Raw genomic sequence first — 26,254 nt, forward strand, 5'->3', positions numbered from 1 at the left:
CCTTGAAAGAGCCAGACACCATGGCTCACACCTGTCATCCCAGCCCTTGGGGAGGCCAGAGTAGGAGGCCAGGAGTTCAAGATCAGCCTGGGCTACATAGAGAAACTCCATCTCTGCACAGAATCTTTTTAATTTTATTTTTAATTGCTTGGAATTCATTGAGGGTACAAAGAATTAGGTTACACTGATTGCGTTTGTTAAGTAAAGTCTCTCTTATAATTGTGTCCCTCCCCCCAAGAGATGTACCATACACTGTGACCTCCTGACCTTTTCCCTCCTCCCCTCCCCCCTCAGTCCCCTCCCCCCCATCATGTGTTAGGTCGTTTACTGCCTTCATATTAGAATCGAGTACATTGGATTCTCGCTTCTCTATTCTTGTGATGCTTTACTAAGAAGAATGCATTCCACCTCAATCCAGGTTAATACAAAAGATGTAAAGTCTCCATCTTTCAATGGCTAAATAGTATTTCATAGTGTAGATATACCACAGCTTATTAATCCATTCCTGGATTGATGGGCATTTAGGTTGTTTCCACATTTTCACGATTGTAAATTGAGCGTCAATAAACAGTCTAGTGCAATTGTCTTTATGATAAAATGATTTTTTTTCTTCTGGGTAGATGCCCAGTAATGGGATTGCAGGATCAAATGGGAGGTCTAGTTTTAGTTCTTTGAGGGTTCTATACTTCTTTCCAAAAAGGTTATATTAGTTTACAGTCCCAGCAGCAATGTAAAAGTGTTCCCTTCTCTCCACATCCACACCAGCATCTGCAGCTTTGAGACTTTGTGATGTGGACCATTCTCACTGGGGTTAGCTGCTATCTCAGGGTGGTTTTGATTTGCTTTTCTCTGATGATTAGGAACAATGAGCATTTGTTCATATGTTTGTTAGTCATTCGTCTGTCTTCTTTAGAGAAGGTTCTGGTCATGTCTCTTGCCCAGTGATATATTAGATTGTTGTCTCTTTTTGGTGGATTAATTTGAGTTCTCTGTAGATCCTAGTTATCAAGCTTTTATTCAATTCATAATATGCAAATATCTTTCCCATTCCAAATATCCATTTGCTTTGGTTGTTTTCTCCTTAGCTGTACCGGAGCTATTCAGTTTCATTAAGTCCCATCTGTTTATTTTTGTCATTGTTGCAATTGCCATGGAAGTGTTCTTCATAAAATCTTTCCCCAGGCCAATATCTTCAAGTGTTCTCCCCATACTTTCTTCCAGTATTTTTATTGTTTCATGACTTAGATTTAAGTCTTTTATCAATCTTGAATGAATCTTTGTAAATGGTAAAAGGTGCAGGTGCCAAAGAATTTTTTTAAAAATGTGCTGGGCATGGTGGTGCATACCTGTAGTCTCAGCTACTTGGGAGACTGAGGCAGGATGAACCCTTGAGCCCAAGAGTTTGAGGCTGCAGTAAGCTATAGTGACACCACTGTATTCTAGCCCTGGATGACAAAGACCCTGTCTTTGGGGGAAGAGGAGAAAAAGAAAAACCTTGAAAGGTTTAAGTAGGAGAGTGTGGCAATCTGGTCTGCATTTTTAGAACACCACTGGCTGGAGTGAAAAAAGCAAAAGTGGAACCAAAGAGGCCACTTGGGAGGCTGGTATGGAAGGTCAAGGAGGAGATGACACTAGTGCCAACGGAGACAAAGAGAAATGGATGGATTCATCTATGTAGAATGTCAAAGGATAGATAGCCTTACTGTGGACTGCATGTGGATGTTGGCAAAGATGGAGAACTGAGGCTGGCTCCGAGTTTCCTTCGGGGGGGTGGCAGGTGGTTGGTAGTGGGAAGTCTTCAGGAGGAACAGCTTTCAGATGTGGGGGGAGGGGAGTGAGGTCATCCCTGTGAGCCTGTCAGGTTACAGTGATCCAGTCCCTTACTTCTGCAAAGAGGAGAGAGTTCCCCAAACGCTAGGCCTTCTCTGATAGCAGGTCTTACTCACTTGCTCGTAAGCACTGAGTAAATGCTTTCTGTGAGCTGGATGAACTCAGGCCTGTCCCTGCTCAGCCTGTCTATAAGAGATGCTGCTGCCAAGCCAGCAGCCCTGCCTGTATTCCTTCTGTCGCCAGGGAACCAGGGAGCGATTAATGACCCTTCTCAGAATAGTGGGCCTAGGATAAGAAGCAAATAAAAACCCGTGAAGTCCTGCCTTGTAATGTTTCAGACTTTGGGTAACTTTCTCTTTTCCAATCTCCGGGGAATCATTCCTCTGCTAATGTTTGAAAATTCTTCTTCTTTTTTTTTATATTTTTTTATTAGTATTAGATCATAGCTGTGTACATTAATGCGATCATGGGGCACCATGCACTGGTTTTATAAACAGTTCGACACATTTTCATCACACTGGTTAACATAGCCTTGCTGACATTTTCTTAGTTATTGTGTTAAGACAATCATATTCTGCATTCACTAAGTTTCACACGTACCCTTGTAAGATGCACCGCAGGTGTAATCTCACCAATCACCCTCCCTCTGCCCAACCTCCCCCCTCCCCCTCCCCCCTCCCTTACCCCCTTCCCCATATTCTTAGGTTATAACTGGGTTATAGCTTTCATGTGAAAGCCATAAATTAGTTTCATAGGAGGGCTGAGTACATTGGATACCTTTTCTTCCATTCCTGAGATACTTTACTAAGAAGAATATGTTCCAGCTCCATCCATGTAAACATGAAAGAGGTAAAGTCTCCATCTTTCTTTAAAGCTGCATAATAGTCCGTGGTGTACAAATACCACAATTTATTGATCCATTCGTGGATCAATGGGCACCTGGGCTTTTTCCAGGATTTAGCAATTGTGAATTGGGCTGCAATAAACATTCTGGTACAAATATCTTTTTTATGATGTGATTTTTGGTCTTCTGGGTATATACCTCGTAGAGGAATTATAGGATTGAATGGGTTCCTTTTCTTCTTTTTTTAATGCTGTACTTAGGCCTTAAATAACCTTTGCTCTAAGGTGACTTCTGAATAGATGGAGCTTAATAAAATTATAATAACATCAACAACATTAGTAAGCATTCCTAGAGTGCCATTCCATTAAAACACCTCTTTTATATACATTATGGGATTTTAGCCTCATGAAAATCTCTGAGGTAAGATCAATAAATGGCACGTGTATTTCTATTTGAGAGGCCAAAGAATGTGGTAGCCAAGAGCATATAAAATTAGAATAATCATAAAATTATTAAATTAAGAGTTGAGCTGGAGAAGGTACTCAGGACAGGCTCTGGCTTAGGACTGTTAGCCGCTGTTGTTACTAGGGTTAGCTTTCAGACAGAGAAACTGAGGCACAGTGAGGCTGTGATGTTCACACTCAGTAGTGGAATCAATTCCATGTTGTGTGCACACTGTGATGTTTCTGGATACCACTCTCAAAAGGAATCTGTGTTCCAAAGGGATAGTAGGGACAATGAGCATTTTTTCATATGTCTGTTAGCCATTCGCCTATCCACTTTAGAGAAGGTTCTAGTCATGTCTCTTGCCCAGTGATATATGGGATTGTTGTCTCTTTTTTGTTGTTGGACAGGAAGGCTGCTGCCAGGGTCCTTGTGAAATTCTTCTGTCCCCACCTCTCTGCCCCAGCCAGAAATCACCATGATTTTCCTTTGCAAGTGTGCCTCCCCCGAGGTGGACACTCTGAGCCTGTCCTCCCCACCCCCCTGCTTCTTGTCACGTCCCTGTCCATCACCTCTGCATCCTTTGAAGTAGGGTTCAGGCCCTTTCCCCACCACCTCCCTCCCTGACCCCCCACCTCTGGGTGTCTTTCTTCAATGGGTTTCTGCAGGCGGAGCCTCCCCCTGCCACAGACAAGCATATGACGTCATGAGCCCCGGTCCCTCTGTGATTGTGGGTGTTGGCCACAGAGACCTTGCCTTATGCCTTGCAACTCTCTGTCCTGTGTGCCCAGCCATGACACATTAAACAACTGGCTTCTACAAAATGATAAAAGTAATAGTCCTAAGAACCTGTGTTACCAAATGGGTAGGATGCTCACCATTGCCATGCCCTTGGGGAGCTCACCATTTATTCCAAAGGTGACCTGTGGCTCAGCACACCCTGGGACCAGGAACATCTGTGCCCACCGGACCACCACTACCGCCACCCAGCACCACAGTCTCATCCTTGGTGTTGGCAAATCTCTGCCCGTTAGAGGTGGCTGCACCCACCAGTCACGTCTGAGGAACCAGGAGTGTGGCTGCCCTGAAGAACTACAGTTGTGGGGGCAGGGTGGTCTGACTTTGGGGCAGTTGTACAATAATGTGCCCGGTGTTTGTCTGTGCTTTCTAATTTGTCTCTGAAGACAGCTCCAAACAAGGGCTTCCAAACACGCCTCGGGCAAAGGCCACATCACTAAGGTAAATGTGAAAGGTCGTCCCTGGTGAGCTCTTTGAAGCAATGGTTCACCTGTGGCTGGGTCAGTGCTCTGAGCATGTGGAAAATTTACCTCCAAAACATATTTGAGGAATAAGTGAGGGAGGGAGAGTGCAGGAGTGAGGCCTGGAGTACGGATCTGAGAGAGCAGGGTGGGTTGGGTGTGTCTGTGTGTGTGCATGGGCCTGTGAGAGAGAAGGGCCTGCAGACCTCCCACCCTCTGAAGGGACAGTCCCTGTTTTTGATGCAGCTTCTGGACGGCGAGCGGCTGTCGCTGGAGATGCTGGCGCGGCCGTGGATCCGCTGTGACGCTCATTCTTCGCTTCTTGTCTTCCCCTCTGCCTCCAAATTTGTTTCAGCCCAGGGGCTCCTTCCACTGACCTGAATTTAATTATTTTATTCTTCTTAAGTAGAACACTTCCCCATCCCCTGTTCCCCCACCTTGAATCCTCCCAAAGTCACTGGCCTCTCTTCATTGAGTGTTCTGAGAACGTGGCTTTCAGATGTCTGGGTCCCATTCACAGGCCTTGTTTGCTTACGGATCCCACGGTCCCTCTCTGTTAAAATAATGACGATTTGACAAGGCAGGGGGGCCGGGGAGGAGGTTTTGCCTAGATTCCCAGTATTTATTTCTTGTCCAGTATAATATTTTCTGGGCATCAGAGGGAGAGGAAATGGACAATCGCTGTTTCTTCAGAGGCCGGTTTCTAGCCTCTGGCAGCAGGGCAGGGGCTGCCCCCCGGGCCTGCCCTGGAGCTCCTGTGCTCAGCCCTCGTGGCCTGAGCGGGGCCAAGGCTGAGAGATTTCTGTGGGGCTATGATGGAAAGAGGAGGCAGTTTTGAATCCAGGCCATACTCAGTTCCTGAGTGACGGTTATGAGTCCTGAGGTGCCACTGACATCTATTTGCCGAGGCTGCTGCCCCACTGTGGTCTCTTCATGGCCACTGGCATCTGGACGCAGCAGCTGTAAACTAAAACTGCCAGGTTGGATGGAATTCCCCACAAAGCCCAGGATCCACCAGGTGGCTGCTAAGACTCGCTGGAATGACTGGGCAGAGGCCTTCCTGGGTTTTCAAAGTGGAAAGGTGAGGACAGAGCGTTCAGGGGGCATCCGGCCTCCCTGCCGGAGCCCCGAGGGTGCCTGGCGCTGCTGTTCACCAGCTCTGCTGCTGCTGCCTCCTTGCGGCTCTGAGTCTCCATTTCCTTACTGGAGATGTGGGGTTAATGATGCCCACCAGCCGTGTGAGCGGCTCTGGGCCAGGCCTTGCCAGCTCCGCCACTCATGTGCTGTGTGACTTTGGTCAAGTTTCCTCACCTCTCTGAACTTGGTTTTCCTCATCATATTATTTTCCTGGGGGTGCTGGAGCAAATTGCCACAAACTAGATAGGTGGCTAAAACAATAGAAACTTATTCTCTCATAGTTCACGGTTCTGGAGGCCAAGCATCTGAAATGGAGAGTCAGCAGGGCCCCGTTCTCTCTGCAGGCTCTAGGGAAAAGCCTTCTTTGCCTCTTCTGGCCCCCGGGGGCTGTGGTCATTAGTTGGACCTCATTCCTCCAGTCTCTGCCTCTGACTTCACATCACTTGCTCCTCTTCTCTGAGTTTCTCCTCTGGGTTTCTCAGGAGGACACTTGCCATGGCATTCAGGGCCCATCTGGGTAATCCATGATGAGCTTCTCTTGAGGTCCTTAACTTAATTCCTTCTGCAAAGATCCTTTCCGAGGAAGTTCCCATTCACAGGTTGTGAGGACTAGGACTTGGGCATATCATTGAAGGGGACACACTCAACCCACTCCCCTCATCTACCACGTGAGAATGACAGTGGTGCCCACCATGGGATGGAGACCAAAGGAATTCATGTGCGTGGTGCCGGGCACACTGCAAACACTCAGTGCTTGCTCTTTGTATAATCCTCACACTGAGCCGCCATTCTGTCATTACCATAATCATCATCATCATAGCCAGCTTTCATTAAGAGACTTCCCAAACTTGACGTGTCTCAAATTAACGCTTCAACATCTCAGTAAATAGTCCCTCTGTTAACCCCAGCGCACCCGCCAACACCCTACAAGTGATCTGTGTCTTTTTATTTCTCTTACTCTTCCTCCTACCCATTAATTTTGGCTATTCTATCTTCAGAATATATCCCCAACCTGACCCTGACCTTCCAGAGATCCCATGTTGCACCCACCCCAGAGGGCACCTGGGATTTTTTGGCGACACGTGTGAGCAGCCACTTCCACTTCAGTGACGCTGCGGCTCACCGCCTCTACCACTCTCTCCAGTTCAGGCCACCACCCCCTGCACGTGGGTCCCTATTACCCCAGCCATCAGCTGTCCCCTGGGTTTCATCTCCTGCCCAACGATAGCCCCCTGTTTCCTGCACGTGCCCCCTTACATCTGCTTCCCTCAGGCCTACTTCTTAAAAACACAGGTCAGACTTTGTCACTCCCCACACAATCCCTGCCTTTCTGTCACCCGCCACTCCTGTTGCCGCCTCCTGGCCTGGGGACTCATCCTGGGACACGACCCACATGCGTGCGCATGCTCTCTGGCTGCTTTCTCAGCCTAGAACATTCCTTTCCCAGCTGTCTTTGTGGTTTTCTCCCTCACTGCATTCAGGTTCTGCTTAAAAGACCCCCATCGAGGAGGCCTTGGCCACCAGAAGGTCACAGCTAAAATAGCACCCTACCACTCTCCGTTCCTTCGTGCCACCTGACGTGTTCTGTTTATTTGCTTGTGGAATCGTCTGCTTTGCCCATTACACTCCAGCTCCACGGGGGAAGGACTTTGTTTTGATTACTCCCAAATCCTCCGCACCTGGCGCATGTTAGACACGTTGTAAACATTTCCTGGACGAGGGAATCATTAATATGACGGGCCAGGCTCTGAGTTTGTGAGTCTGACCTCATCTCTCCCAGCAGCCTTAGGGTCAGGGCCATAAGATTCTGGTTTGTCAGGGTCTTGGGGGCTCAGAAAGTGTGAATCAATGTCCCCTGGCTACCCAGCTGAGTCAGTGTTAGCAGCAGGATGTGAACCAGCTAGTCTCACTCCAGAACCCACTGTCTTAATCGCCATCTGGCATGAGGCAGAAAAGAAAGACTGCACATGAAAGAGATTTGGAATGGAGACGCGCTGTATGCAAAGGAAGGACGGCGGCCACGTCTGCGACGGCGCCTGCGCAGATCGCTCCACGTTGATGTGGCCCTCTTCCTGCTTAATTTTTTAAATTCTGAGAACTGTTTCACTGCCTGCCTGGACCATGCAAATGCAGGTGGTAAGAAAGTTGTCTCTGAAGCGTTGCTGCACTACGCAGTTACTGGCAGACTTTGGTGACCCCAAACGCTCCAGAAATGAGACACACAGGCTGCATGAATGTGCCTTTTATTCCAAAAACAGGTCAGTTGATTTTCCTGCCTTTTAGTAAACATGGTGTGCTGATTAGAATTCAGTATTTCAGTGAGGCGTGATGCAGAGAGCACTAGTCCAAGTCAAGATTCAGTCCCTGAATCCTACCAAGCGCTGGGCATGTTCCAAGTGCTTTAAACTTATTAGCTCACTTAATTCCCTACACCGCTCTTGAGAGTAAACACTCATTAACCCTGCTCGATACTAGTCATAGAGGCACAGAGACATTAACTAACTCAGCCAGAGTCACACAGCTAATATTAGAAGTGGCAGAGCCCAGAGGTAGACTCAGGCAGTCTCGTCTTCCAAGGAGCGTTTGTAACCGGCTCTCTATTGTGGCTGCCAGCTTCTTTATCTGTAAAGTGTGGGAAAGGCGCTTGATCATATTTTCTAGCTGAAAAAAAAATCTCTGCTTTTGAGACTGCAAATCTGGTAGGAGTTTTGAGTCATGGGTGTGAATGCCAAAGGAGAGTAGGAGATGAAACAGGGCTGCTCCAAGAATATTACAAGGGAAGGTTCAAGCTACGGGCGTCCTTTTTATCAAGTTCTCGCTTACATCTCCCTGTGCTCTCCTTGGCTACTTTTCTTGCCTCAAGGGTTTGTAGAAATAAGATCCCCAGGTGTGTAGCTTCCCTCTGATCATCGCTCTGTATGGGGAGAGGACAATGAAACCTTTATGGTTATTTGGTGTTTCTTATCTTCAAAGCAGCCTGGATATTCCCGTTTTGCAGATGAGGAAACTGAGACACGGGTTGAAAAAACTGATCTTAGGTCACATTCACCTCTCCCTGCCTCCCGCAGGTACTTTCTGGGTCCTCCCCCAGGGTTTTTCCTACTTTTTTGTAATAATCTTAACAAACACCTCTGTTGATTCCTCTCAGCCACGTCTGCCACCTTACATTAGTAATAAATACTCATGGTATGGATAGCTGTCCTTGGTCAAGGGCCTTCTACCAGGAATTGTGTTGGGGGCTTCTCGTGTTTTATTTCTTTCTAATTCCCACAATACTCCTTTGAGACACATAGTCTTATGATGCCTATTTTATAGATGCTTGAGACCACAGACCTTTAAAGCAACCGTTGCAGACAGTCACACAGCTAGGAAGTGGGAAATCAGCATCCGAATGTGTTAACACAGATGGCCTTGTGTCCCCTCCCTGGTTAAAGCCTCCTGGACTCATGGTCATGTAGGACAAGGTCCATATTCCTTGGTGTGGCGAGTGTACCCACTGCACCTGCCCCTCCAGCCCATGCTCGAGTTCCCCATTTCCTCATCTCAGCCACAAGTAGGCATTGCACACCCTCCTCTGGACCGCACCCCCCTGCCCCTCCTTGGAATGAACAGCCCCCATCGCCTCTGACCGTGATTTCCACTCATCCTTCGTGAAGCAGACCAAGTGCCACCTTCCACATGCAGCCTCCTCTCACCCACCATCTCCCCATGCCTTTGTCCCTGCCTTGCTGTCACTCTGCGTAGGACACCCAGCACCACTCTCAAAGCGTCAGTAGGCACATAACACAGCCCGTGGACCATGGGACCCATAGGACAGTGAGGAGTGGAGATATGTGTGGACAGACCAGAGAACATCTGCCCCACCAAGGGCATTCTGATTCCTTGTTTTTCAACACATCGTGCCAGCCCAGTAAAACAACTTTGTGGCTGGCATTGGACCACAGGCCACCACTTTGAAGCTCATGGGAGCCCCTCAGAGTGTCACCTAATTCTCTACATTGTCAGTGCATAGAGGAGAGAGGGAGGGAGGAAGGGGGGACTTGGCTTAGACCTGGCACTTTGGCTTTTGTAAAACGTGGCATTCCAGTCCTTACTATGGGGGTTCTGACAGCATCGAAGGGAAGCAGCAGAGCCTAGTGATTAAAAGTGTGGGCTTTCAAGCCAGCCAAATTCAAGTTCGATGTCTAACTCTAATACTCACTTGCCAAGTGACCTTAGATAACTTGTTTTAGGTACTCTGGGACTCCCAAAGCTCACCTGCAAATCAGGACAAGATCCCAACTACATAGGGTTTGTGTGAGGATTAAGCGAGGGCAGGGCACATCCCTGGTGCCCAGCAGCATGCCTTCCTTGAGCCCTCTGCTGGGTGCCAGGAGCCCAGAGGTGAACAAGACCCAGCACCACCCTTGCTCTCATGCTTACTGCGAGAGAGAGATAATAAAGAAGCAATTATGTGAGCAGATGACAAGTCAGTCATTTGAAAATGGGATCTGTGGTGTAAGAAAATAAACAGGTGGTAACACAGAGGATGGCAGGGGAGGAAGTTGGGCAGAGAGGTTGTTAGGAAAGGCCTCACTGGGGAGGTGATGTTGACAAGAAGGTGATGGCCATTTAACAAAGACTCAGGCCAGGAGTGACAGCAAGTGCAAAGGCCCAGTGGTGGGCACCCTTGATACTTGTGTTAGGTGTCAGTGTTTGTTGTGATTGTTACCGCATGTGGTCCTGTCTACCACTCTTCAGAGTTGGGGGTGGAAGGGAGACTGGACATCTGCCCAGCCCTCTCGGGTATAGTGCCCAGCTGAACTGGGATACAAACCATAACCATGATCGAATTTCAGAGGACAGCAATTCAGTAAGGGCTGGAGTGGATGGGAAGGCCTGCTGGAGAAGGGACAGGGAGGACGAGGGTCTGTGGGGAGGGGGATTTTGGTTGAGGGGCTGAGTATCTGAGGACCCCACAAAAACCCCCCAGGCCAGAGCTGGTTCTGAGGGAAAGGCCAGGCAGGCCATCGCATGACATCAGCAGTGGCTGACAAGGGCAACAGCAGCCGCCATTGTCACAATGGGGTGGGCAGGTTGTCAGTTGGAGAGAATGTGCTCCTTACTCAAGATGTATGGCCCTGGGCCGGAATCCAGCTGTGTGAGTCACAAACTGATGTACGTCTTGTCAGGGAAAGCCATGGCTGCAGAGAAACTGGTCATGGTTTCCTGGAAACGTCCTGAGTATAGGGCAAAGGGTCTCTGCGCAGAGGATGTGCTGGGAGGGCTGTGTCTTCTGGGATCCAGGGCTGAGCCTGTGGGAGGGAGATAGAGCCCGGTGCCACCTGACCAGCCAAGGCATGTTTGGCAGCCCTCTGTCCCTCCTCCTAGGAGTACGGAGCCCTGAACTTCTGGCAGAGGTCCACACACCCCTTGAGGAGTAGGAAAAGGGGTCACATTGGGATGTGGAAGCCACAGTATTCATCCCACACATTTGGATTCAAATCCAAGGGCTTACAGCAATGCATCTTCCCCAGCCCTAGGGTCTTTCATTATAACGTGATGGTGTAAACTGGGAACTCTCCAAGGTTCCGCCCAGCTGGACCATTCATGTACTTCCTTCATTTCTCTCCTAAAGAAGAGAAACTGAGGCCCCAAAGCTGGGGACTTGCTCAGACCCAACCTGGTTGGAAGTGGGACTGGAGCTCCTGCTCTGGCCATGTCTGCCCCCTCCACCTTGCTCTGATCTCTGCCTCTTCTCCCCAAACCTCCAGTGTCCAGACACCTCCCTCTCTCCTTCCCCAATGCCTGTGCTCCTCACAGGCCAGACAGGGCGACTCAGCCTCCCCAGGGGTAATGGTCCCATGAGTTGGGGGTGGGTCCTGGATCAGAACCAAGATGGTGACTCCCAGGACACTGGCCACGTGGGTATATTCATTGGCATTAAGCAGGCAAGGCTCCTCTAGCCACCTCCTCTTTGAAACCTGTGCACCGTTCAATGCAGTTTAAATGGTGCCTACACCAAGCACCCCTTCCAGGTCACCCCAGCTGGTGTCATCATTTTAACACGCCCTCCATTCTGTGCTGCTTTAGAATCCTGTTGTGGGTGTTTTCATTTACTTCTATTGTAATTATTTGTGCATATATTATAGCTCCTGTACATAATGTCAAAGTGATCAAAAACAGTAACCAAATTGTCTTTATGTTTCCATGCCCTCCCCTTTGACACCCAAGGCAGTATTCTAAGGGTCAGATAGATATTTGTGGAATACATGGAGTTCTCTTTCTCCTATGCAAAAGAGTTCTCTTCCTTCTGAATGAATGGTTGGGTGTAGAATAGCATCCACCCTTTCCAGAGCCAGACTGGACTGAATCTTAGCTCTGCCTCTGCACACTGAATACCTTAGGCAAGTTAGTTAACTCCTTGGCGCCTTGGTTTCTTCACTTGTAAAATAGATAATCCTAGTGCCTACCTCGCTAGGTGGCTTTGAGGCTTAAATGAGTCATACAAGTAAATAAAGTGCATCAGTCTGACTACAAGTGAAGTTGTTGTATTTTGGTGATTCTATATGCAAGTTTGTGTTTGATTTTTGGAAAATACATTATGCCGCCTTGCAGTTCCAGTTTGGCTTTAGCTGGTTGCCAGATCCTTTATGGGACTTGAATTTTCTGCATCTGCCTTATGTGTGCAGTGCCCACCCAGGGGCAGAGAGTGCTCCCAGCTACACTCTTGCTTAGAGCAGGGATGCAGGGAGGGCCTGAGTCGCTGGCTTAACTGCCTGCCAGATTGGGGCTAGCAACCACACTAAATGCTCTTACTCAATTCATGTGACTTGACAAATTTGGAATGTGTTAGAGAGAGAGTTTTTCCAGCTATGAGTCAGTACCTTTATGCACTCACACACACACACATTTAAAAAACAAGAGGGGAGGTAGAGCAAGAATCATTTATGAGTGTAAAATGGATACCTCTGGAAATTTTATTTTGACCCTGAAGGCAAGTAATACTTAAGACATTTAATAAAGGGTTTGAAACAGGAATCGGTGGGGAGGAAACACAGCTAGGTGCTCTCCTCTGTGTTCTCAGCCACGGCCTTGTACACAGGTGGATCCAATTACATGGGTTTATTTGTCACCTCCTGGATACTGAGATTTTTGCTAGATGGGGGTGAAAGAAATAAGAGATGTAAAAGAAGGGAAACAGAATCAGCATTTATTAGGCACCTATTATGTACCAGATAGTCATGAGGTGGAGACAATTGGATGGTAGAAACCATAGGTCTGTTAGCTTCCCACCAGGAACGGGAAGCTATCTTCCTATGCTAAAGAAACTGAAGTTCAATTACTGTCCCTGGGAACTGAGTTTCTATACGAAGGAGGGAGGCAGACACACCCATTCTTGGAGCTGATGTCTGCATATCCTAAGCAGGCCCCGTTCTGGGAGGCCAGTGTCTGCAGCCACTTTCCGACACTCACCTTTCATTCCTGCCCATTGGGTATTATGAAGAACCCGGTTCTCCCAGATTGACCTCTCTACTGTTGTTTATTTTAAAGAAAGAAACCACCACCCACCAGAGGGCTTCTGTTTCCAGCTCACTTACATCTCTTTTTTGAGAGCTCGTTTTCATAGATTTCCAATCTCCAGGGAGCTGTGTCTTTCCCTCAGAAACAGGAGCTGTAATCAAAGGTGTATTCATCCCTCTCACATCTGCCAGCAGCCGTGCTGGAGCCAGGCTTCCCCGAGGCTTGGCAGTAGGAGGCATAGGCCAGGTGCCTGGGGAGAAGTTTTCCCTACACACATCAGATTGCCCTGTGGTTGCCCTTTCTAAACATGGCAGTGGTGCTTCTCAGATTGCTGGGGGGGACTTCAGGGAGGCCTGGAGGTAAACAGGATACATCCATTCACCAAATACTTTTGAGGGTCACCATGAGTTGGGCAACTAAAACACAGTATCCAGCTCTTTGCCATTGCTCACAGGTAAAGACACTACTTCTTGAAAGGAATCAAACCCCAGGAAGATCTGGCCCTGCTATTCCTCCAGCCTTCTCATCTCCAGCTGCTCTGGCCAGCTGCCATCTTTGGGGTCAGCCACGCCCCCTTCTGCTATGGCCCACACACACCTACCTCCTTCACTTGCTCAGCTCTTCCTTCCTCTCTTTGCCTGGTTTATGCTGAGTGTTTTCCAGTCTCTGTAGTCTGCTGTAGCCTCCTGTGCCTCTCCTCGGCTTTGCTTAGCACAATAATGCCATTAAAGTCTTTATCTCAAGCCCGATAGTAAGGCCAGGGTTCACCTTATCTCCCCAGGGCCTGGCCATCATAGTCAGTGCCCCATAAACAGTTGTTGAAAGAACAAGAAGACATGGGTGAGCAAAATGGATGTTGCCCTTGGCAAGTGACACTGTGATACGGTCACAAGAGAAAACAAAAAAGATTAGATGCTGCCCTCCCCAGTGCTGGGCGTGTCTTCCTGGAGTGTCAGTTGTACTTGACAATTTCAAGGGAGAAATATTATGAAACAAATCTGGGTCAATTCTAGAGTAGAATTCGGTATTCTAAAAAATGTTAAAGCTATTGAGCTGCACACTCACACCCAGGGCGGTTGTGAACTCAGCCTCTTCCATCCTCTTGGGGGATCTCAGTGGAAGAGGGGGTAGAGGTAGTGAGAGAGATGACCGGGTTTGCCAGCCGCTGCAGCCACAGAGCCAAAGTTGAAGAGGCAGTGCGGGGAAGAAAACGGAAAGACGACTCTGGCAGGCCTCAGTTCAGATCCTGGCGGTGGACATTCTACTCTTATGACCGTGGGCAACTTGTTCAGTGTCGCTCAGGTTCAGGTTCGCTCTCTGAACACCTGCACTCACAGGTGCTATGGGGGAAGAGGTGGGAGGCATAAAAGCAGCCGGCACCTGGCTCAGAGCACTCAGGAAGCAGTGGCTGGCGCGGCACCCGAGCCTGTGATGCTCCTTTCTGCTCTCCTGAATGAAACTCGTTGTTAGTGACCAAGGTGAAATACTATCTGCAGCAAAGACAGGTCTGAAGACCGCCCTTGAGTCTTGTGGAGCAGTGGCCGAGCTCCGGCTCCACTGCAGGTGCCTGGAGCTGCCTGTCCGCCTTTTCTGGGCCTGGCCTTGCTCGGCCTCCCAGTCTGAGCTGGCTCCAGCCAGAGCTCATTTCTCACTCCTCAGGACCCCAGGCCCTTTTCCCTAGACTTGGAGTTTCTAATTCATCTGTTAAGTGTCTAGTGAATGAAAAACAGAATGGGACAAACTTCGTTAGAGAGAGTGACCCCCAGGGGAGGTGTTTCTCTTCCCAGTCCTCCCCTTCGTGTGCCTGGCAATCTGACAGGTTAACCTGAGCCAAAAGCAGTTGGGGGTGGGGGGGGCATGTGGGAAAATGCTACCAGCAAATATTTCCTTATTGTGTTTTCCTCCGTATGACCAGCCTGTTCCGGAGAAAAGAGTCCTGGAAATGTGTGCACAATTTGAGCTCGGAGGGCACCAAAAGTCTTTTAATTCCTGTATAACGCTTCCTATGGAGAGCTGCTGTGTCCCACATGTAGAGACTGCGGGCTGCTCTCAGCTTGAGCCAGGGGCCTGGGACTCTCCACCCAGCTGGGGACGCAGGTGGGCGCAGGTGAGGCAGCCCCTCTGTGCTGAGAAGGAAACCAGGGTCCCAGGAGGGGAGTGATCAGCATGAGAATGGAGCCCATGTGTGTTTGAGAAAGCAGGAACAGACCGGGGCCTGTTTCCATCCGACTGTTGGGCTCTAGTGGGTGGAGTGCAGTGATGGGTTCAAGGGCAAACACGAAAAGCAGCCAAGAATAACGCAGTATACACTGTGCAGCCCCGGACAAGTCATCTTGCCCCTCTGAGCTCAAATTGCTGCCCAGTTAATCCAGGATAATCACAGGTCCACGGATAATAAGGGCAGCTAACACACCTGCTTACACTGCCCTAAGCACTTTATACCATGACCTCCCTCAATCCTATAGGGAAATCAGTGTTCATCAGGGAGAGAGGGGTGCAGAGCATTGGAGAGAAAGGGACTAAAACATTGTAGTAGCCATGTGGCTGCAGAGCACTGTGGGCTCAGGAAACTGAGTAGAAGCGAAGAACACAGTGGGGTAAGGTGGGGGAGGGAACAGGTGCCCAGCCTCGCAGGCCCAGGCTGGGGCGTGGGGTCTTGTCCCAGGCCAGGTGAGGGTTCTATTAGCTGCTCCTACCTTGCACCACTTTTTTATACTTTGTACTTTGTCACACTCAGTCTGTGATTTGTCTTTCTCCTGTTTTGTACTCTTAGTTTCTTAAGAGTAGGGACTGGGTATTATGTGTGAATGTCTGGGGCTTAGCACAGAATCAGGTATATATGAGTCCAATGAAAGATTGTTAATTAAATATTTAATATACTGTATATTTAATATTAACATGATGAATAGTTTAACAACTACGTATATTACACATTTAAAGGTGGGCATTGGTGCCTAAAATGTAACTTCCATTATGCAGGCATTTCTGCTGTAAAATGATATGTGCATTTCTCTAAATTCTCGAATTCTAAAAAACTCAAAAAATCACAGAGATTTGGGAGACAGTGGGATTGTGGCTTCCCACTCACAACTAACTCCCAAAACTCTGTGACAAAGCACAGTCCTGTTGATGACAATAGCACAGTTAAAAACGGGCATGCTAAATTTTGAACCAAAAATAAATAATAGTACCTTTAGGACCTGAATAAGCACAGGGCTATATTTTTAAAACAAAAGGGAGAGCTTGAAGCGGGCTGCTGAGTTCTAGAGGCAGGAGGGGACGGACAGGTGGAAGAGCAGTGACAGACTTCGCTGAAATGTGGCTGAGATGGATGACCAGGTGTGGCCTTTGCACAAAGATCAGGGAGAACTGAGCGACATTCCCTGGAATGTGGAACACGTGGCCACGCTGAGATGAGAGGAAGAGTGGGGTGGGGTGGACAGCACGAGGTCCTCCGTGGCCTGCTACACTCAGCCGCATCAGGGCACTCTGCATCCAGCTGTGGTGACTCAGTGGCACAAAACATTAACATACTAGGAGATTTGCCTGTGGACCCAGACTACTTCCATGACTTACTGACATCCCTCCAGTGTATCTGAGCTACGGTGTCTTGTGGAAGCAAGTGCAGCAGAACAGGTGATGTCTATTATAACACACGCCTGACTGGCAAGCCAGAAATGGCTAGTTTACATGGAGAGCAGCACCAGCGGTGCACCCTGCGTGGGTTGTGGTCTGTTTTTCCCTTGGTCTATGAATCTGTTCAATAAAACCACCTTTAAGCTGAGTGTGGAACAAGAGCTTAGGGAGCTGGGAGGCACTAATCCAGGGCACTGGACACTTGTGTGGTGGTAACCCTCTCTTCTCCAGGAGCAGCTGGCCTGCCCTGTGGTACCTCTGGGTTTAGAGTCAGAGGACAATAACCCCAGCCTGCCTGAGAGCTGCATATCCTCAGGAGAAACACTTACACTCTCTGTTTTCTCAACTGTGAAATAGGGTTAGTGACATGCCCTATGAAAGTAAGGAGCCGATCAGCTGGTGGAGGAGAAGCTCTTTCTAAGTTGCAAAGGGCTCTGAAGAGTAGTTCCTTCCTGCAGGTCAGTGCCTGCAGCGCTCAGGTTAGCCCAACTCCCGCAACGTGGTTAGTTCAAAGGGCAGTGAGAGGGCAAGAGCACTAAGCTTCCTGGAATCAAAATAATCACCAGGATTAAATGCAGAAGCTTGAATTCTCCTGCAGGAAGGAGGCCCAAAACTCTTGACTAGGGAATTTTGCTGGCCCTTAACAAAGCCAAGGAGGAGGGGAAACCTGCCTCCAGTATCAATGCCTCCCTCTGTGCATGGGCTCTGTAGCTCACAGGCGATCATCCCTCTCCAGAGACAAGGTCACCTCCACCCCTGGCCATCACCCTTCTCTCAGCTACTCCCATGAAGCTGGGTCTGCCTGCCCACCCCCTCTCTCTCTCTTTTTGCTTCTGCCAAATGGCCGCAGTGGATAAGAATGCAGGCTTTGGAATCCCATGAACATGGCTTTGAATCCACCCTGCCACTCATCAGCCGTAGCAGCCAAGATGTCATTCCTAGAGCCTGTTTCCTCACCCACAGAAGGGGTTCCGTCTTCCTTCTGTGACTAAGAGGATTATAAACCGCACGTTGTAGACCTTAACAAGCCCAGGAATCGCCCAACGGTCTTGTGAAAATACAGGTTCTGATTCCACAGGGTGTGGTGAGGCCTGGGACTCTACCTACCCAACAAGCTCCCAGCTGAGGCCATGGCACCTTCCAGTAGCAAGACTTGGGGTCAGATGTATCACGTGCCAGCACACACCAAATGCTCCATGCACAGAAGCTGCCACCTGAGAGTTTTCTTTCCCGGCAAGTCTGTGAGCCAGAAAGGATGAGAAGAGAAACCTCTGCTCATCTCAGAATCCTTAGGGTAACAAGAAAAAACAAGTTTTGCTTTAAAGGCAGGCCAGGCGTGGGGAGAGAGAACAGTGTGCCCTGCTAGCAGCTGCCGGGCTCCATGGCTGCTGCTCTGCACACGCGAGCCGCAGGTGGCCTCTGCCGGCCCCACCCTCCAGGGCTCAGGCCCCAACTTGCCCTGCTGTGAACACAGCCTCCGAGCCCCGCGCACGCCTTGTTCCTCCGGCTGCAGCTCTCCCGAGGAATTTTCAGAGCACACAGGGTTCGCCTAGCAGGAGTCTCCCAGGATATAAATACACTTTGGGGGCTTTTGTTTTAAGGACAGCGGTATTTTTCTGACTTGAGGCCTGAGCACAGAGCCCTCGCCACTTCGCCTCCACCAAAATGGAACCCCAAAGGGCCGGCTGCCAGGAATAGGGACCCAACACGGCGGGAGTCTGTGAGGGGGGTTAAAGGGAGGCCTCCCCCTACCCTCGGATTTTGCCTTTAGTTTCACTCTTCTAAAAAGCCTGCTTCTCAACAAGCTGCTGACTCATTCAGGGCCAGGGTCTTTTTTTATTTCTCCGAATCGCCACAAAGCTCAGAGATACTGAGCTTTGGTTACTGTGTAACCATCAGCTGGGTCTTCACCACCTACTTCTCATTCATCCTCCCACCTCCACCCCAGTGCCCCAGTGACTCAGACCTGCTAGAAAAGAGATGGACACCCAGTTGCTTTCCCTGCTTTTAATATTGGGTTTCTCTTCTTTGTAGGTTTTGATGCACTGACTGCTCTGGAGTCAAACCGTAAAAAGATTCCCAGGATGTAAGCAACACGGGACGGGTGAGTGCTCCCGTGTTCGGTGGTGCTCGGGCCTCAGCTGGATTTCAAGAAGGAAGGGAGAGGAATGGGGAGGGGGCAGAGGCAGCTGAGCTGTGGCTGCTCTGGGACTTTCCACCCATATGCCCCTGGGAACAGCACAGTGCTGAGAGTCCAGGTATGAATCCCTTGGAATTTGCTAGGTCCCTGCCGATCCCTCCCCAGAAGCAAATGGAGCCTGGAGGTGGCTGGGCTGTCCTCTCTCTACTGAGGTGACCATACCTCACAGTCACCATCCAGAGGGCATATGCTTGGAACTGTTTCCAGGGTTAGGGAGATATTCTCAGAACAGAGGGGGAGCAACGTGGCTCTTATCAGTCCTGAGGAGGCAGGGCTGAAGCACGGAAAGGAAGCCACCTCTGCACATTTGAAGGACTATCAAGAGGAAGGTGGACAGCTGTGGACTCAAGCTAGGGAAATACTCCTAGGAGAAGAGATATGCAAAGGTGCAGCAAGCAAATTGGGGAAGTAATGAGTTCCCTGTTGTTGGCAGAATTCAAGCAGAGGTTGGAGAAATGTCTGCAGGACATGGTGCGGGGGGCAGCCCTGACTAGGGCGGTGTTTCATAGACTGTTCTCTGGTGATCTGGAGTCCCTCGGGGGTCAGGCAGTAGGAGGAAGGAAAGGGTTTAGGGGAAGTGCGAATGAGGGAAGCTTCTGAGCTCCTGCACACAAACGCTGTCAGCACTGCTTCTGTTTTAGGTGCAAGTTCCTCCATAACACCGTTAGGAAGCCAGTGGATGAAATGACCTGAGGGTCTCTCCTATGACCTGTTGCCACTGGCCAGCGTACCTGAACTAGCACCAGATGGTACACATGCATGGGCATCACCCCAAACACCTGCCGTATGTGACAGGGTGGCCAGCTCTGAAAGCACCAGGGAAGTTTTGCTCAGCGGCTCTGGAGAGCCTCTCCCATACTAGAACCACAGAAGAGTTTCCAGATAGTCAAGCCACTAAGGGATCTGGCTAAAGACCCAGACTGCACAGACCAGAAGAAAAGGCAGGGGGAGAACCTGTGGCAAGCCCCAGCCCTGATCCCCTGGGCCCAGAGAAGGCAGAAGTGGGTGTGGCTCAGGCAGGAGGCTTGGCTTCTAAGAGGAACACCATAGGGCCCTTTGGCAGGGGCAGGGCCAGTTCCACATCCTTGTGTGACCAAAACCTGGCCCTCTGAGCGTGAGAAAAACTGCACTCCAGAAATACAGAAATTACTCAGGGGGGATACCCTTTGCGCTTGGGAGGCTTTGAATAATAAGCACATGGTTTCCTTTATGCTTTGTAACTGGGTCTTCTTCCCCAGGCCTGGGTCAGCTGCAACTGTAAATATTTACCAGGGGCCCCTGAGGGCAGGACACCACGGGAGGCCAGAGAGAGAGTTTTTCTCTGAGAACCTGACAACCTGGATGGGAATGGGGTTTGACAGTGGGCACAGGCCGTATGTTCAGCTGAGTCCGACTCACTGTGGGGGGCAGGGAGAGGGTGGGAAGGCTGAACAGTGAGCTAGAGCTGTGACTTGTCACTTCCTTGGCAAGAGAGGAGCTTTGAAGACAGGAGCTGTGTCCTGGCCTTCACAGGATCTGGCACACAGTGGGTACTCTGCAAATGATTGCGGAGTAACGTGATGAAGAGGCTGTCCGGGGGCTGTCCCTGGAGTAGACTGCCAGGTGCCAATGCTGGCTCTTCCACCAGCTGGGGGCCTCGGGCAGGTCGCAGTCTCTCTAGGCCTCAGTCCCCTTCACTGTAAAATGGGGATAGGAATAGTTTCCTACCTCATAGTGTGGCTGAGAGGATTCACTGGGCCTGCCTGGCCCAGTGTCAGGGCAAGTGCTCACTAGATATATGTCCTATGGCCCTGTCACTGTTGGGACAGAAGTAGCAGCACAGATAGGAGGACAGAGCACTGGGCTGGGAATCAGAAGCCCTGGTACAGCTGCAGGGAGGGGACCAGGGAAGCAAGATGGAGTTGCCATAAAGAGTCAGGCTGGCACTGTTTCTCCTGCTCTCTCCCTGGGATGATCCCTTCTGGTTCTGAGGCTGGTCCACGGGCAGGGGCAGCTCTGCCATTCATTCCTCGCTGGGGCCTTTAATGAGAGTAGCATGACTTCTCAGAACTTGCCCTCCCCCCAGTGAACAAGCCTTTTTCCCCTCACTGGAGTGGTCCTGAAAACAAAAGCATCAGCACTAGAAAAAGATTCTGTTGATACAGATGAAGAATCATTCAAGAGTCAAGCTTGGATAGCTTAAGCCCCACAGTCGGCATGAGTCCCTGTCCCTTCCCCTGTGAGATCTGGCTGGCTGTCTCCTCAGCTGGGAGACCAACAGCTTGTTCCTGTATTTCCAGAATGATGCTTCACTTTGCAAAAAGCACCACCTACTACCCTGGGATTTGGAGCATATTTCAAATTAAAGTTGCATTAGCCTGAAACACTCTTTGGGGTCACATTTCTTGCATTAGTAGTAGAACTGGGATTATAGTATGTATTTGCCCAGGAGCCTACCTCTGCTCCACTAAGCCTGCCCCTGGCTGGATAGTAGGATGGCAGAGGCACAGCCTCTGGGCCTAGGGAATAGTGTCCTTTTCCTATGTGACCATCCCCCCATATACCAACTGTCCAGAACCTCACTTCCACCTTGGCTGGGAAGGGGGCAGGGAGAAGAGATCAGTTGGTGGTGGCTGCTGGGGGACACTGCAGAGAAGGATGCTGAGGCATGCCCAGGCAAGAGTGTGCTGCAGTGGATCAGTGATGTCTGCCAAGGAGGCACGGAGCATCAGTGGAAGACTGTAGCATGAGTGCCCCGATTTGGTAAGCGATTTCTGAGGCCACCTTCCTGCATTCACACTTTGTGGTTTTATGTGAGCAGCCTTGTTTTACATCAGAGAGGCAAAGCGCAGCAACACCATATTAATCTGGACCACTTCAGGACCAGCCTCCTGAGTGGGAAGTCCTAATCTCAGGGCCTTTGCCCCAAGCAGGTGAGCTTTATTACCTCTCAGTACAAGGACTCGGCTCCACCCAGCTAGCTGGTGCCAGTGCAGTGGCCACCGGACCTGTACTTAGCAGATCTGACCACAAAGCTGGACACACATGACCTGTACTTTTAGGTCCCTTAACTCTTTTTATGTGCTTATGCATGGGTACCACTAAAACTCTAACAAAATCAGGGCATTTTTTGAAGTAGAAAACCACTCAATGGGTAGCTTTGCTTCTATTTCAAATTGCCAGGGAATTTGAATTAAAGACTGCACTAGCTGGAAATAAGCTGTTTGTCCAGAGTCATATGCAGAAGATAAGGCAAAATAGTCCACAATAGGTTTCTCCTGAGTTTCCTGGTCTGTAAAATGGGGAGATAATATACCCCACAGGGTTATTTGGGGGAGTACATGAGATAAAATGTGGAGAGACCCAGCATGCAGCCTTGCTCACAAAGGAGGGTCAAGAAACTCTCTCCTCCCCTGTGCCACCTCCCATCTATATTCACACTGAAATTGTAGCTTTTTTCTTGCAATATGTTCAAAAAATGATGTTACAGTAGGTTTTTAAAATAGCATCATACTTTTCAACCGACTCCTGTTGGTTTTTCAGAGGCTCCTCTTTTCTATTGCTGAGGATCTGTTAATGGGAAATGTCCATTTAAATCTTCGACTTGAGTTTCTCTGTTCCTTTGAGTGGAGGAGCTGCCAGGGTCCTGACCTGCGTGTGCACAAATGTCTTGGTAACATGATAGAGGTTTCCCTAGTGGAGACAGAGGCCCAGTGATTGGACCATGCCCACATCTTCTGTTCAATGCAGCAGGTGTCAACACCAGAATTCCATTTCTGCTGTAGGGAGACCCTCAGAGGCCATGCTAAGGGTCAAACAGTTTGCAGGGAGCCATGAGCGGTTTTCAGAAATTTTTAACCAGGGGTTGACGCAATGCGACCTTGGGCTTACAAGGGTTCAGTGGTCAGAGTACCTGAGGGATCGCAGCTGGGAAAGGCCAAAGACAATGCAGCAGCTGCTCTGATGGTCCTGGAGAGAGCGACTGACTCCTTTATACCCAGGCAGTCAGCAGGGATGGAGTGACCCGCTCCAGAGCTCCCATTCAGAGAAAGAATGGGCTGGACTTGCATATCAAAAGTGAGGGGGAAGGGGTCAGGATTGAGTCCCAGGCTCTTGAGTTTGAGCATCCAAAAGAGTGTGGTCCTGTTAATCAAGCAGTGGGCAGATGCAGAGAATGCGATAGGTGGTGCAGAAGGTTCTGGGCACATTGCATCTGATGCGCCTGTGGAGTGAGCATGGACCAGGAATGGCAGGTTAAGCAGGTAGTACCAAGTCCAGGTGCTTTAAATTCACATCCTGGTTCAGCCACTCACTAGCTGTGTGACCTGGGGGTAGCTTTTCTGAGCCTCTGTTTCTTAACATGCATAATGAGGATTATGCCATTATTATCATCACCCTCCTGAGAGGCCTTATGGATTAACACACATAAAGTGCTAACAGCAATGTCCGGCACAGAGGGAGTGCCCGTGAGTCTGAGCTTATGTTACGCTAGTATTAGCATTGATGTCAATTTTAGGATTAGCGTTTGCATCATCATCCGAGTAGAGATGGCCAACATGGGCCTAGAGCCCAGAAGCAAACCCAGGAAGTGATGGATGTATGGATTTGGAAGACACCCTTATATGTGGGCTAGTGATTACCAACCTGTCAGTGTGTTTCTGGGGAGGGAAGAAATGAGTGTCAGTTGGGTTCTTTTCAAATTGCATCTTCCTCCGCAACTATGTTACAGCCCCACCCCTGCTGTCCTGGGAAACACCAGCGTGGACAGGTGTCAGCCTTACCAAGGACACGAGCTTCATTCCCCAGGCCTGTGGGGGAAGAACAAGAACAGACAAATGGGGAGGGGATAGGTGAAGCCATGGGGTGACTGAGCTCTCTCGGGGACAGCTCAGAGACAGAAGACAGTGGGCTGAAAGCTGAGCCCTGGGGCAGCATCAGCATTTAAGATGCAGGACTAGAAGCCCCGCTCCATCAGAACACCAGGCTACCACTGTCCCAGGTGCCACTGGTATGAAATTCACGCCACCCTAATGGACTAGACACAAAAACCCCACTAAAGGCATTTGGTTCTTCCACAGATTCAGATGCAAGTTCAAACCGGTCCCCATTCAATAGCACATGATGGGTTTTTGCTTCTTCCTAAAGTACTGAGCAAAGACACAGTGTCCCTAAGCTAAACAGGAGAAATAAGGGATAAAGAACCTTCCCACATCACACAGCTAAAATTCTGCCCTAAGTACCTTGCCTTAAACCCATTTCCATGGCGTTTCAGGGCTCAAAGGTTCTTGGCCTTTGAGGAAATAATACCTCAAAGTAGTAAGCAGATAACAGTACCTACTGGGTATTTGGTTGTATCAGTCAGACTTTTGGTTACAAGAGAGAAATCTGATTCAAACTGACATAAGTGTAAAACCAAAAGGCGGTTCGTTCCTGTAATTGAAAAGTCTGAGCTGGTCTGGCTTTGAGCCCGGCTGGATCTAAGCAGTGTCTGAGGCGTCGTCTCTCTCCATCTCTCGGCTCCGCGTCGTTCTGCGTGGGCTGCACTGAGGCAGTTTTCTCCCACCGACAGCCAGTACCTTCTCTGAGCAACCCCCAGAGAAAAAGGGCTGTGTTTCCACAGTGCTCCTAACACATGTGCTGGGGTCGAGGGACTCGGGTCACACGTCCACCCCTAAGCCAACTGCTAGGGCCAAGAGTGGCCAGGCCTCGATCACATGCTCCCAGCAGGTGCTTTGGGACCCTGTGGACTGATAATTGGTGTCAGGGAAATTGGGCAGAGGGAAGATATCAGAGCACCCCAGATAAGTTCTCCAGGGGGTGAAGAGCCTGGCAGTTAAGATGGAGTGACTGTAGTGGCTGTAATTCTCAGAGCAGAGTCAGCGGGGAACCCGGAACCTGGGCTGGGCTCCATGGTCCTGCACATGCGTGTGGATGAAGTCCAGGCAGTGGGATGTTATCACAGAGGTGGCATCCCACAAGTGGAACATGCCACATCACATGGTCTCTATGCGAAGATGTGTCACCTCCCTCAGGGCATCGGGCAGAGTCTTCCACGTATTTCCACTTCCCCACACCATTGCAGCCTCTGGGCCAGTGCCTGCCTGGACATGGACCCCTCCCAGCGCTCTGTAAATGGTCACTGGGTGAACACATCAAGTAAGTGTGGGGACAAGGAGCCCTCGTCCTGCCGCCAGTGCAGGGTGCCACCTTTGTGCCAGGTGCCGCTCCCACTGTCCCTGGTTTGTAACGCAAATAACAGCATGTTGGATCTGATTGCTGCTGTGACCAATTCCTACAGACTTAGTGGCTTAACAGAAATTGATTATCTTACAAGTTCTCCAAGTCATAGTCCAAAACAGGTCTCACTGGGCTGAAATCAAGGGGTCAACGAACAGAATATGTTCCTTCTGGAGGCTCTAAGGGAAAATCCGTTTTCTTGCCTTTCCTGCTTCTAGAGGCTTCCTAGATCCCCAGCTCATGGCGCCTTCCATCTTCAAAGCCTGCGATGGCTGACTAAGTTCTTCTCTGGCTGCATCTCCCGGGCTCTGACTTCCAGCCGCCTCCTCCTTCCATCTTTAAAGGACTCTTGTGATTACATGGAGCCTACCCTGATAATCCAGGATAATCTCTTTATTTTAAGGTCAGATGATTAGCAACCTTAATTCTATCTGCAATCTTAATTCCTCTTTGCCATTTAAAGTAACATTCAAAAGTTCAGGGGATTAGGGCCTGGGCATCTTTGGTGGGGGGGTGTCCATTACTCTGGCTAGCACAGCTATTATTATAATATAATCATCGATTCTAGTATTTATCCAGCATTTGCCATGTGCAGTATGATTTGCTCAGTTCTTTACGTGCCTTAACTCATTTACCAACAACAGGTCCAGTGAATATCCTTGTTTGGCCACTGAGAAAACAAGGGTGGCCAAAAGTTAATCCCGTCTCAGGTCACAGGCCCAGTGGGACAGAGATCTTCCAGACCCTGGAGTGTGGGCTCTGAAGCAGAAAGTCAGCAAATGCATCTCAGGAGTCTCAGAACAGTGAAAAATGAAGATTCTTTTCCCTCGTAGTAGAGGGAGATGGGTTGGTGGGGAAGTCCTCAGGTGCCAGGCCACCTGAGCTTATGTCCCTGATCTGTCCCTTACTAGTACTTTGACTTCAGGCAGGTCAGCTCACCTCCCTCTGCCTCCCTTTTCAACTATCAAATGAGCATACAAGGCTGCAATGAATCACCGGGGCTGCTTTCCTTTTATTTTTAAAGTCAAACAAATTTCTGGATCCAAGTTTCTCTTTTTTATACATGTCTTCAACCTGCTTTTAGTAGAAGAAAAGCCCAAATATACATTTCCTTTTACACTGCCTGCCTGTTTTCTTTTACTTCCTCCCAAGGCAGCCTGGTAGGGACAAGCTCACTGCGCCCTT

General features: G+C 49.5%; 1 protein-coding gene across 4 annotated transcripts in view; it reads left to right on the forward strand.

The window, feature by feature from the left end:
• Nucleotides 1-26,254, forward strand: part of ZHX2 (zinc fingers and homeoboxes 2) — a 170,541-nt gene that overhangs the window by 54,748 nt on the left and 89,539 nt on the right. Inside the window, exons 1-2 of one of the 4 annotated variants that reach the window (XM_053559653.1) lie at nt 7,696-7,772; nt 18,688-18,757. The exons of 1 other annotated variant lie outside the window; for it this stretch is intronic. The gene's annotated coding sequence lies outside the window, so the exon portion shown is untranslated. Of the gene's footprint in view, nt 1-7,695; nt 7,773-17,926; nt 17,948-18,687; nt 18,758-26,254 lie in introns of those variants that run through there. 2 more of the 4 variants (XM_053559652.1, XM_053559651.1) reach the window with 2 other exon arrangements.

This window comes from Nycticebus coucang, chromosome 13, assembly GCF_027406575.1.
Source record: "Nycticebus coucang isolate mNycCou1 chromosome 13, mNycCou1.pri, whole genome shotgun sequence".
NCBI classification, from domain to species: Eukaryota; Metazoa; Chordata; class Mammalia; order Primates; family Lorisidae; genus Nycticebus; species Nycticebus coucang.